Below are 14,048 nucleotides of genomic sequence, written 5' to 3'. Positions count from 1 at the left end.
TTCCCCAATGGGCATTTCCAGATTCTATTTCCGTGGTGACACCAGTGTAGACAATATAATCCAAAATATAATTAGTTTGTACGTCACGGAGGACGAAAATTTTAATGCGAAAACGGCTACGTTTATTTGGTATGTTCTGCTTAAATCGGAGCCTTCCTTTGAAAAGTAGCAGACTTTCGTCGATCACTAGATTTTCAAAGGGTACTACTGCCTCGCGGAATTTATTTTTTATGTTATCTACGACTACACGTATTTTTACAAGAATATCTTGAGATGCGGTGGAATTGTCATTGAATTGCAATAACGCAGGATCAACTTGTACCGGTCCCTGGCCATTATGTTAGAAAATATCGATCTTTGAAGCAAAGAATCTGTCGATCAACATTCATTCACTTCTCACTTTTTACTTCAAGGCATAAGCAGAGAACATGCTAAGTAGCAATATAATATTGCTAGGTCCTTATGCTTCCAGCGCGCTAATCTCCTGGGTACTGTCGTCATTTTTTTCAGTAATAAATTTACAATAATTATTCATCAATGTATAGATGACATGAAGTAAAAAAAAAAAAACCCAAGTGACTTGCTCACTCTTGCTTTTAACCTGCTAAATGTGTTCACAAAACGGTGTCGTTTCGTCACTGGATGAATCTGCGTCCAGTCGTATTTTCACTCACGTCATCATCTTTTCCGTCTTTAGAGGAAGAACCTCTTACTCGCGATGTCGAGAATTTAGCAATACCCCAAGACGCACCCAACTCTTTGTCGGAAGGAAGCTCCGAAGCATCTCTACAGTCTTCGTTGTAGCTATTCATAAGAATATCCTTGATTTCCTTGTCCGATAAATTGTGTCCCGACATGGCAAAGGCTACACATTCGAACGCTGTCGTCCCACCAGAAGCGAAAAGAGGACTGGCCGAATGCTAGACTTGTAAGCAGAAAGGGCCCAGGGGAGGTGAAAACTAAAGCGCTTTTCTAGATAACAGAGAAGACCAGATAATGATACTGTTGTCAGGAATGCGGACAACAGCGAGTAGCCGCTCTATTGTGTACGTTTACCTACTCCCGAGCTCGGGCGCATATGAATGCCACTAGCCATCCGGAACTTCCGCCAGCAGGGTATACACGAATACCAGTAGCCATCTGGACTTCCCACCCACTGGACGTGCATCCACGCCTGTAGACGTCCGGTCTTTCCACATGGCGGCCATACATATATGCCCGCAGCAGCGGAAGGGTTACCTTGTAGAAATTTCGCTTACAAAGTGTTTAAGATCATAATGCGCCACGGCGTTCATAAGATGATTAATTAAATACCAACAGGTCAGTGCGAAATAAGCTCCCAACTTAATCGTTAATAGCCATTACAATAAAGCCAGAGGTGTTTAAGAAAGTAAGATACACACAATAAAGTTATTACTGTTTTACAGCTCCGACCTCGAATTGTCAGCAGACTGACTCATCGATCGGTCGGTCGCTAAGAGAGCAGCGCCAGACCCGTGTTCGACCAGGGCAGCGGGAACCCGCCCTAAGGTCTCGCCTGTTAACCAGGGAGATGACACTGGCCCTCTGATGGACCAATCTGCAACAGATTAAAATTCTAAATGCACAAGTTGTTACAGACACAGGGATGAACAATTACAAATGGACAACGAACCCATTCCAAGAAAGGGGAGTGAGAGTGACGTTCTTACGTAGCTCCGCAGAAACACTGTCTGTAATCGTTAGCAATGGCTCAAATGGCTCTGAGCAGTATGGGACTCACGTACTGTGGTCATCAGTCCCCTAGAACTTAGAACTTCTTAAGCCTAACTAACCGAAGGACATCACGCACATCCATGCCCGAGGCAGGATTCGAACCTGCGACCGTAGCAGTCGCACGGTTCCGGACTGCGCGCCTAGAACCGCGAGACCACCGCGGCCGGCCGTTAGCAATGCATTAGGAACGGCTTTGAATTCAAATTACAAGAAACTGGGAACATCAAGAACCTCGGAACATCTATAATGGGCACCAGACCCAAGGCAGAATATTACGCTTACAAGAGCACTGCGATCTGTCTCGTGGACACAACTATGTAACGTTGTGACTATCACATATTATACTACTTCGTTGTATTGGGTGGTTGTAGAATTCTTATCCGTAAGCTATATCCATGGGATGTAAACATGGACTTATCAGACGAAACGACTCACCAGATTCAGAAAGTGTCACTGGACACATGAGTTGCCGAGAAGTCCTGGATGGGAATTAGTACCTGAAGGCTGTCGCTCCTCCCAGCAGTGACATCTGCGTTCAGACATCGCACACACGAACACGACGGTAGTAACCCGACTGACCACGGCATCGGACCCCTCCTCAGCTCCACACATGCCACTCGCCGCATCCAAGTTCCTGACTGCCTCTGCTCTTGGCACAGTGTGGCGCCCCCTCTATATCCCATGGCCTCACTCGCTGCCAACGTACACTTGCACCATCTCTCTGACTTTCCTCATATCACCAACCAGCCAATTATGAATGTAAGGATCGCGACCCAGCCCGCTAGCGATATATCGAATAGAGCGCTACAACTCATCCTTCCCCACCAAAAACCTATCACAGCACGTCAGTGAATTTACGTCAAAAAGAACTGAAAATTTAGCTCCCTCCCTTTACCTTTTTGACATGTGCCCTAGCAAACTTCCCAGTACCAAAGTTAAATACCAATAGCGTGTCTGGGTAAAGAAACTTGGTTTACCTCAAAAGGTTTTACAAAGCGAGGTGCCACTTTATCAGACATTGGGGTCTTACTTTTATTCCAGGGAGCAAGATTTTAGACGAAACCTCCATCACCGTTACGCATCTTAAACTAGTTTAGCGAGGATTGTAACAGCATGTCTGCCACTGGGGTGTAATACAAACATTTTACCACTCTTGTCACCAGTTCTCCTAAATCATACCAGATGGCACTTTGTCAAGGTGCAGGTTCCACTTGTGGCTTGAATGAGAATAGGAAATAATTAAGGCTGCCTTTAGATTGTAGTTCACTCTCTCTGCAAATGAAGGCCGCAGACAGTATGGTATAGTCGGGGAGTGAGGTATCACACTGTCGAAGCAGAATCTTTTAAACTATTGTGAAAGGCTAGCAGGAGCGTTGTAACTGACAAGTAGGGGGTAGGTTGTGGTGATATGTTGGTTAATGCTTTTAAATATGGAAACGGATGTACAATTTGTGCTATTAGTTGATGTACATATAGCTGTTAGTATGATGGTATACTTGTAAATGAGGTCAAACCCCTTGTACATCTGGGTGATGACACGGTAACATTACTAAACAATTATCGTAAATATTAAGGTGTGATTGTGTGTGTGTGCTCACTGCAAATTTCTTAACGTAGGCAGTTGCTGAGAACAGAGATGATACTGTTGTAAATATTGACGTTTTTTCATTTTAGATGGATTCAGGTCGTTTTGTTTGGTGCTTGTATATTTGAAACCTTTCAAGGATGTCTAGTTTTTTGCCTTTAGGTTGGGTGTGTAGGATGCTGATGCTTGCGTTGTCAGCATAGTGCTTTGTTTCATACAAATTACTGGCTATTGCTCATGTGAGTTATTTCTTGTCCTTTAGTATATGCTCTTTGAATCTAATCTCAAATGATCTATCTGTCTGGCCTATGAAGAAGTAGCCACAGTCCAACATTTAATTTTGTACACACTTGTGTGATGAAGTGGGTTTTGTTCGTTGCTGTTGTGAGTTAACTTCCGTCCAATCTTGTTGTCTGTGGTCAAGTATATGTTTGTGTCTTTTAGTTTTAATACATTGGCAATCTGATATGAAATATTACCTAGAAATGTAAACAAGAAACTGAAATAATAAAACAAATAGATATTGAAAATGGTTATAAGAGCTCTAAAACACTCAGTGGTGGAAAGCAATCGCGTCACAAAGAATAAAAAGATAACACCTGCCACATAGTCCCATTCCTAGCTAATAATTAAGACAGGACAACCTTCAGGAACAATCAAAATGTTCAAGTGTTTGTGAATTCCTAAGTGACCAAACTGCATAGGTCATCGGTCCCTATACTTACACACTACTGAAACTAACTTACGCTAAGAACAACACACACACGCATGCCCGAGAGAGGACTCGAACTTATGGCGGGAGGGGCCGCGCAGCCCCTGACAAGATGCCTCAAACCGCGCGTCCAGGGATAATCTCTAATATTCTCCCTCGGCCTAACTACACATAGTAATACCCCACAGCAAATGCCCACTGGTTGTCTGACAACCCATTAAGCGACACATATATCCCAGTGGTAGTGAACGGGCTAATAAATGAACCACTTCCCCTTGGTGATTTCATACACTTTAGCTCGCCGGTAGATATAACTTTCATCGCAAACTGTTCCAAATAAAGAGCCAATAAGCTACGTGGATGTCCATTCGTCCTGTGGGAACATGGCAGAGAGGCCTTGGCTGAGTTACTGGATCGCCTGAACAGCGTCCACGGAAACATAGAGTTGACAATGGAGGTAGAACATAAGAGATGTCTTCCTGTTTTGGATATGCTGATAAGAGGAAATACAGCTGGTCTCCTAGAACATGCAGCTTACGGAAAAAAGACCCACTCAGATCTGTACCTTTATGCAACGAGCCGACATCACTGGCGCAGAGATGCTCTGCAAAAGCTTAGACCGTATGCTGCCAAGAAAATAGTACAGCGAAGGGCAGACTGACGTGCATTGAGTGATACAGCAATCCAAAAATAAGAGGAAGGGAAAGAGGAACAGAAACGTGCCTTTATTCCCTGTGTTGGGACTCTATAATCGAAAACTGGGAGAAACTCTGGGGGAAGAAATGGCCGTTTTTCGATCAATATGAAAATCTAAAAGTACGTTTAGGTCGGTAGAGGACATAATTCACTTGCGAATGCCGGATTTATATGACATTCCTCAAAAATGTCGCTGCTAACAGATCGGGGAAACGCAGCACAGCACACAGCATCTCGTAACGGTGGGTGGAACACATTAGATGCGTACGTCTGGGGTATAGAGACAAATAAGCACTTGCTAAACTCAGCCTCAACGAGAGCTTACGTTACAATTTGAGAAAGCAAACATGTTGTCCGAGCTAGTGAATTTCGGGAGAGCATTATTAACGAATTTAGCGAGATTAAGCTCCATGACGGTCTCGTCGATAGGCAAGGACCATCAGCTAAGTTCGGCAAGGGACCCTGTATTGGCAGCCTTACGCCGAGTCCACAACCAGCAGTTGACGCTTCGCGAGTCTGGGAAAGACTGAAAGCACCGAAGGTCCAGTGGTGGTCCGCGCCCGCCACCACACGCCACACCTGGGGAGAGTCGGCCACCACTCGGGTGTATACAGGATGCAACGGCTATAAGTGCTGGTAATCCTGTTGTTGGTTGAGGGCGGTGGTATGAACGACATTACGTCAGTATTCACGTCATCAGCAGACTCATAATTATAGCATTTTACGCTTTTAGTTTGGTTAGCCTCTCCAAGTATGTGTGGCAAGAGGAAGCCATTAATGCTTATTTCCCCTGGGCAGCAGGTCAGGTTTTGAAGTGTGGACACGTGGACGTAAAACGGTTAGTCTACACTGAAGCGTGTAGTCAACTTAGTGGTGGTGTTAAGACAGTGAAGGAAACATCAGTTCTTAAAGTTTGAGACGTCTTTTTGAGAATACTGTACGATGGAGAAAAACAACCAGTACATTCATGGCCGTACTTATCAAGGTACCACAGTATTTATATCCGTTACATCATATATATTGGACACCCACGCAATCTCGACATTTCGCGACAAGGTGATGGGAGTGACATTCATCAAAATGTCGCGGAATTTCGACGAAGTTTCACGGATGGAACCCCAAGAAGATATCGAAATTGCCAGTAACGTTTACGCACGAGCACGGCAGGTTTCGAAGGTCAAGAGAGAAAAATTATAAGTAAGTATTATTATTCTCAGACAGATCTTTGAAATCGGTAATGTCATTCTGTAAGGCAAAGAGCTTTGGTAAATACAGAAAAAAGTAGTAATTGTTATGAACCTGCACAGAAACAATAGAAAATCTGTTGTGTAGCAATAGGGAAGAGTACTTTAGTATACTAACACGTTGTCTGCTATCTGGGTCCTACATCTGAATGATTGATTGTCACATGATCAATCCATAGTTAGTATGCTAATTTATTTCCATAACAAGTAATTTATCTTAACCCCCTTGTTTCTCTCAGATTCTAAGTACTTTCTTTCTACAGAAGTAACTTCCCTCTGTCCTAAATTATGAACGAGTTAATATTTGACATATTATGCCAAACATTTAACGTAAGAACAGTCGTATACTTCTTAATGACTATAATATGGCAGAATTTTAAACTCCTTAAATATGTCAATAATTACACTATATATACGTAGCCAATTTCTTGTTGCGCCTGGAGGCCGTTGGCTAGACAGACTGCAGCTGTGGACAGGTGACGTGTTGCTGTTTTGTGATAAAGAGTGGTATCTTGTTATATTATGTATCTTAATATATTATTGGTTGTATGAAAATTTTCACATGCTATGTATGTGGTATCCTAGAGCTAAAATCACTGTCTAAAATAGTCAACAAATAAATAATAAAAAAAAACAGTCGCAACATTCGTCGCTACTGCTGTGTGACCCAGAAACAGGTTCTCACTGTTTGCATTCAGAGTGCTAACTCCCCACCTGTTACTTTCCTGCCCGAGTGTGTTTCTGTCGTAAGATGAAATGTGCTACATAATCGTCGGATAATCAGTTCCGATAGTATAAAGCACGATAAAATATAATATTGACAGCAAAGAGTTTGAGAAAATACGAAATGTTGTAATGGGCAAACAAAAATTTATGGAGCAGAAAAAAAATACGTGTGGCTTTTATTTTTCTGTATTGAGTTGACGGTTCCTGCGGTGGCTATTAAAATGACAGCCACCTGAAGAAATATTACTTCTTTAAAATATTACTTCCTTCCTACACTATGTCAGTTTCAGACGACTTCATTTTTCATGTTTTAATCAATATGTTTCTCTTGCATTATGAACGTACTATTGAGAGACAACTCAAACCTTCTGAGTCGTTCCTCTCAGTCGCAACGCTCTTATCAGTCACCTCCCAGATGTTACTCCAGCGACCACAAATGCCGAGGAAGGCTCAGTAAAAACTCTTAGCCGTAACTACTGAGGCAAATGGGCTACGTGCTCTTCGGAAGCAGGTTAGTGCTTTCATAGATAACAATACCGAATGACGAGTAATGTAGGTCCTCCTCAGTTTCGTATTTTTGCGTGAATGCTAAATTTTAGAGTATTAATATGTCGGGTGACGATGCCGTTGATATACAGGGCCTGTTCAGTTTATCTTTATTTAAAGCTGGCAGGACGAGTCACAAACTTCATTAAAATCTCTTGAAACAGTAACAGTAGATGTAACGTAGCTTGATATCGTCGTAAACGGTTTATTCAGAACACGTTATTAAGCAAGCTCTGTCTAATTCGGTGAACAAGTACTATTTGTTTTTAATTATAATTAATTTCAAGCACTCAGAATTGAAAACAAATGTCTTGACAAATTTATATTCGTCGTAATCAAGTTTTCACGTCAGATTACAAGCAGAAAGTCACAGAGGTTGTTACAATGTAGTCGGTCAAATTCCTCAAATAAACGACCGATCGGAAGTTAACTTTCTCATGAAAATTATTTAACTGCTCTTGAATTGAGCTACAGTTCAAAATTATAGTAAGTGCAGTCTAGTATTTTTAAACCAATGAGCTTCAAATGTAAGATCGTAACACTTCAATACTTGCACATACTAAAATCCTTAAATAACGAAGCTGAATCAGAGGTTACTTTTGATTCTGTTTTATTCGTAACTTCTACGAAACGAAACTTTCACAAATGACACTTTTCAACACCAAACATAGATGTAACCGAGATTCTGACTGAGGGAGAGCTAACAGAACAGAAGATACCGCTATAGTCTGAAACAGATACTTCTACCGTTTAAAACAAAACACTAAAAGACCTACTTGTTATTCTGAAGACTTTACCTTCCTAGAAAAAATGTGCGTTATTTTATTATGTTAATAAACATGTAAATTTCAAAAAACTGACTTAATAACTCAACTAAATAATTCACATTACATTAAAATAATTGGTACATTTACTATACTACGAAACAGTGGCTTCAGTAATCCCCACCCATGTAGTTTGTAATTTAGTACGGAAGAAACAAATCTACACCAATGATCATTAAAGCTACAGGACTTTAACCTTGAAGGCATCGTGCATATCAGCGCAAACGCACAACGTGGATAGGAATAATGCCATCTACATATTGAATGTAACTGAAGAACAAGCATGGTGTCTCTTGTTCACAAACCGTATTTCCACGTTATTTGATTCTGAGATGGCTGAGATATGCCTCGTGTAAGATATAACATTACCTGCCGGATGTCGACAACATCAGAATCTTGGTTTATCAAGACTGCATCTTATTGTTCCACAACACTGCTGTTTGCGTTAATGGGAGTCCCTCGACAGTCATGAGACCATGGAACTGATAGGATCAACAGGTTCATATCCAATGTCATGCGAGGTATCCTCGACAGTGGGAGGACCTTGTTGTTTCAGGGAGCAAGTAAAGTGGAAGACTGGCAAAACCCAGGTGCACTTGGTCACTGTAGAGGAACGTGACATTAGCCACCGCGATGGATACGAGAGACTATTACACTTACCATATAGACCAATATCACGTAAAACACAATTCAAGAAAGCAGTAACATAACTAAACACTTATACAGAAGGGGAAAGACCGATGTCTGCTTGTAAACATGCCTTCAAACAGGCAAGTAGTTTCTGATTTATGAATTATCTATGTTTTGCAAATAATATGAAATTTGAAAATTATTGGTCATATCATATCAATGCCTAAGGCGAGATGAATGAACTATGCCCCAATGGATAGAGCCTGGAGAGCTCAAACAGAAAGTATAAAAGGAATTCTTGCACATACAAGATAATTTAAACTATATGACAGAGTATGCAACAGTCAGTTCTACACAAAACAAGTAATAAAGTGAGGAAAGTAGTCGGATCGTAACAAATTAGGCTACAGTATTTATGCGCAAATATATTAAATCCTAAATATTTATAATTTTCACACAGCAAAACATCGTAAACTAACGATTACATTGACAATACTGTAGCTTATGAGAAATCTAGAAGATTCAACAAAAAACTTAGTACATTATCTTAAAGGTGACAAAAGTTAAGCCTTGTCTGGTACGTCATATATATATGTTTGGTAAACTGTAAGGAATACTTTGTATCAGATCTTTCGGAACGACGGTCGAAGGGCTTAAATAGTCTTTGGCCATCTTGGTTCTGCAACACTCGTTCAGGAGATCTGGGGCAGTACAGACATGTATATGTGAGCGGTGAGTAAGTGTGATCTGAAGTATTTTTAATCTTCCAAGTAAAAGTTTGTGGACTTGTAAAATTACCAGCGCATTGATGGCAGAAAACGTAACTAATTTTTGAGGAACAAATCATGTGCGTTTGGAACTTGCAATAATTCTCGTAAGTTTGATATTCTCACTCAAGATCCTTTGATTTTTTATACTACTTAAACGTGTTTGGGGTATGTGTATTTCTCTGAAGCGAGAATAGTTTTGTATTGCATTCAAAATTTGTGCACCTGCAGTTTTCCATCTAATTATTCCAGTCATTTATGTTATGAATCAAGCTGGTGATAGTGGGGACTGCTCGTAGCTATAAGTAAGGAATCATGATCAGGACGGCAATGGCAATAAAGTTAGAAGAAAAATGTTTTTCCGTGCTGATGAGGGAAGGAACTAATTTTTAGTATCTAAGAACAAGGACGTATGTAATATTTAAGTTCTGCAGGAAGAGAATAATTTTGAGTTTTCACCTGTGATGTGACGAGTGTGTTGCATTAGAGTTTAAAGTATACGTAGGTCTCTGAGACTACACTGGGAGATGGTGATTATTAAAACTGAACCGGGAAAACGAGGTTTTGTGCTGCATTACGAAAGGTACGTGGCATCAGGCTGTTGGCATTGGGGTTATAAACTGAACAATCAAGAATTTCTTTATTTACACATTGCTGCGAAAAGAACAAGTACAAATGTCCATCATTAGCGTTACTGGCATTAGAGAAGACAAAATATCTTTCCAGACAGTTTTACGTCGAGTGGTAGTGTTTCTTATTACTTAAAGATGTGTGAAAACTGTATTTTCACACATCTTATATATACTGACTTCTTAGCACATCTCAGAGAATTAGCCAGTAACGTATATAATCTGAACTGGTTATGTGCCAGTGTTAATCAGCACATAGAGTTGGTTATTGTGTAGTTTTCAATGACAGTGTGCTTTACATAAAAAGACAGTGATTAACTTTGCTATATCACAGACTACGTAATTTCACTCCTAAATAAGGTTGTTTTAGTTAATAATTGATCCAAAGAAGGGAATGTGTTTCAACATGAAACGTTTAGAATAACACCGCTGAAATTTACAACGAATTTTTTTTGGTTCCACCTGTTGGTTGAAAATACTGTCTGGATGTTTCGTCATATATATGAAACTTTCTATTTCTTGAAAAACATTTAACACAAATCCTTTTTCATTGGTAGGTGTAACTGACAAGTACTGTATACTGTTACTAAACTTGTTTTAATTTTGAGCCAATGAAGATAATTTCATGCCAGTGAGATTCAGATGTTTGCAGAATGAGATTTTCACTCTGCAGCGGAGTGTGCGCTGATATGAAACTTCCTGGCAGATTAAAACTGTGTGCCGGACTGACAATCGAACTCGGGAGCTTTGCCTTTCGCGGGCAAGTGCTCCACCATCTGAGCTACCCACGCGCGACTCACGACCAGCCCTCACAGCTTCAATTCCACCAGTACCTCACCTCCTACCTTCACAGAAGGTCTTCTACGAACCTTGTAGAACTAGCTCAGATGGTAGAACATTTGCCCGCGAAAGGCAAAGGTACCAAGTTCGAGTCCCAGTCCAGCACACAGTTTTAAACTGCCAAGACGTTTTAGATTCAGATATGATAAAATATCGTTTTGAAAATTCCTTGTGTATATTCTAATGTATATTTGCTTCTAACTGCCATACGTCAACTTACAAAGACATGGTCGAGTAAATTTACTGAACTGACCTAGGTAATTACAAATTTGTGATCACATTATTTTTTTTTATGACGCTTTTTCTCAGACTGGATTATTTGAGCTGTAAGTTTAAATTTATCAGCTATTTTTCGTCAACGTGGAAATATTTTTACAATTTGACAAAAAATAGGAAGCATAAAGGCGAAATTAGTATAGCTAACAATTGGTATATGGCAGAAACGTGTTCAAAACAGTGTATCAGAAGAAAGCTAAGGTTATTCAGCAAAAAACGTCATTCACAAAAAAAGACACCGAAAATATCAATTCAATGTCCTATTCCTAGGTAAAACGGAACTTCTATTTAACAAAAAAAAATTAATGGAACATGATGAACCCATCTTCTCCTAAACTCTGGACCCAACCAAAAATTAATAATGAAAGCAGACCTGTCACACCAAAAGTAAAGAACTGATTAAACTTGCATTCCTACCAAGTTATATTTATGTTATTTTTGATGTTTGCTTTTGGTGTCAGAGGTTATTGCGTGAGCTCGGCCACGCCATATTTGGGGCTCCTTTAGTGAAACCACAGAACCATGTTTACTTATCTTTGCTAATGGATAGTGATGGGCATGATAATTTAGTGCCATTGAGGCGTCAATTTTGTAATTTGTCGGGGCACGAACTGCCATATACCACGGCTGTAGCATCTAATTGTTCTAAGTGTAGGCGAATTTGTCATCTGGATAGTAACTGTGTTGAGTGAAAATGGTCGATGATTCACTGGAAGGATTAATTTGTGGTTAGATTCTTGTGTTTGCGATGGTTAAAAGTGAATGTGTGTGTTTTTTAAACACTTGAATTAGGGTAGAACTACAGTACAGAAAATCGTGGAAACACGTGTTGTCACTAACACGAAAGCAGCGTTAAGAGAGGCAGCGTTAATAGAGGAACTGGAGCATGAGAGGCAGAGAAATTTCGAAATATATCGTGAGTTGGAAGCTGGGAAAGCGATTCAGATTCAATTGCAACTGAACGGAAAAATTCAACTTGTTTAAATAACACACTCAATGTATTATGTGAAGCATGTATCATCAAGATAGATGTTCTACAATTGTGGATTAAAGTTAAGTATTACATCATCTACGGACATTATTTGCAATTCTCAAGATATTGTCCTGTTCCAGACCTCACGCCAGTCAGCGTGTAATTAAACGCGTGCATTTCGGCCTCCTCTAGAAAAACAGTGTTGGCTCTTCTGTCAACACTACACAATGCATATCACATGCTCTCGTCGGGAAAATTAATAGAGTCCCAGTAAGGGAGACTTTCGATCGAACAAATGTGGCCCGCAGCTCGTGGTCGTGCGGTAGCGTTCTCGCTTCCCGCGCCCGGGTTCCCGGGTTCGATTCGCGGCGGGGTCAGGGATTTTCTCTGCCTCGTGATGACTGGGTGTTGTGTGCTGTCCTTAGGTTAGTTAGGTTTAAGTAGTTCGAAGTTCTACGGGACTGATGACCACAGATGTTAAGTCCCATAGTGCTCAGAGCCATTTGAACCATTTTTGAACAAATGTGGCAGCGTATACACCATCTCGTGGAACAGCAGCAGCACGATGTGTTAGTAGTAAGCGTTTCGGCTGCCATTAGTGTCGTATTCCTGCATTTCTGGGCAATATGCTAGCAGGCACACGCTTAGACCTACCAAAACCCCAATTACCAGTAGAATTGTTGACCAGCGTTGAATCTGGAAGTAATTACTTTTAAGCACTCAATTAGTACGGAAGGCCATAATAGAGCTATGTGGGATTTCGTTAAGGATGGAATACAAGCGTGGGAAGCAGCTGAGTGTGGGGACATTACACTGTGAGTTGGGGGGATTGTTCTCAACATATAAATAATTGGTGTTGAGGTAGTTCAGTGGGAGCAAGTTATTGAAGATTTGGACGAATCTTCTCGGAAGTGATGAGGAATGCTGCGCCACAAATAAATTTAGTCATGGATTAATGGAATTCTTGAAAATTTTGGACAGCTGTTTCCGGAAGGGAGAAGTTAGGGGTGCGACGAACACATCAGGTAGCAGGCACTGGCAAGGTTGTTGTTGCGCAAAGGTTTCGACGTGGCAGGTTTATGAAACCACTAACAGATGAGGAAGCACGGGCTGGCAGACACCATAAACATTTGTGTAGACGAGGGTGAAGTAATCAGGTGCAACACAGGGCACTGACATGCTACTAAAAATAAATACTACAGCGCCTAGCTACCTGCACGTCGGGTCTAAAGTGGGCAAGAGTAACAAGTTTTTGTAACGCTTAAGAGACATTCGACTCATCCGTTACAAAGGGACTAGGTCACAGATTTTGTGGCGGCGTTCGTAGCGACAAACAATTCGCTGTAGAAACGGCTTACGAAGTGACCGCCACACTTTTAATAGCGGGCCGACCGGTCCGCTGGAACAGTGAACAGAAAGGTGAAAACCCAAACACTCTGATTAAATAAAAGTCGGTACGTATCTTTATTAACGAAGATACAGAAACACAGTAGTGAACTCCGTGTCTACAGATATCTGTCTAGTTCGAGTCGGAGCGGCTAGGTCAGCGTCGGCTGACGACAAACAACAACTCTGCTGCCATGAACACACAATTGACTAGCAAGTACACAATTCGGTGGCGAGTATACAACTGAGCGGCGAATACAGAACTGTCCTAGCGCTCGCGACTCCAGCGCTTAAGAAACCAGAAGCCAGCGGTGGCGCGCAGACTTGCGGCGATTTCCTGTTATGGTGGCGCTGCTTATGCGGACGGCGTCCGGACTTTGATGCTGCCAACCTTTTGGCAGCGGGCTCGGGTGGCATTACTGGCTAGGATATAACACTCCTCCCCCCCAAATCGCCACA

Source organism: Schistocerca serialis, unplaced genomic scaffold (genome assembly GCF_023864345.2).
Source record: "Schistocerca serialis cubense isolate TAMUIC-IGC-003099 unplaced genomic scaffold, iqSchSeri2.2 HiC_scaffold_1362, whole genome shotgun sequence".
NCBI classification, from domain to species: domain Eukaryota; kingdom Metazoa; phylum Arthropoda; class Insecta; order Orthoptera; family Acrididae; genus Schistocerca; species Schistocerca serialis.
The sequence above is the reverse complement of the archived record's forward strand: the minus strand, read 5'-3'. Positions refer to the sequence as shown.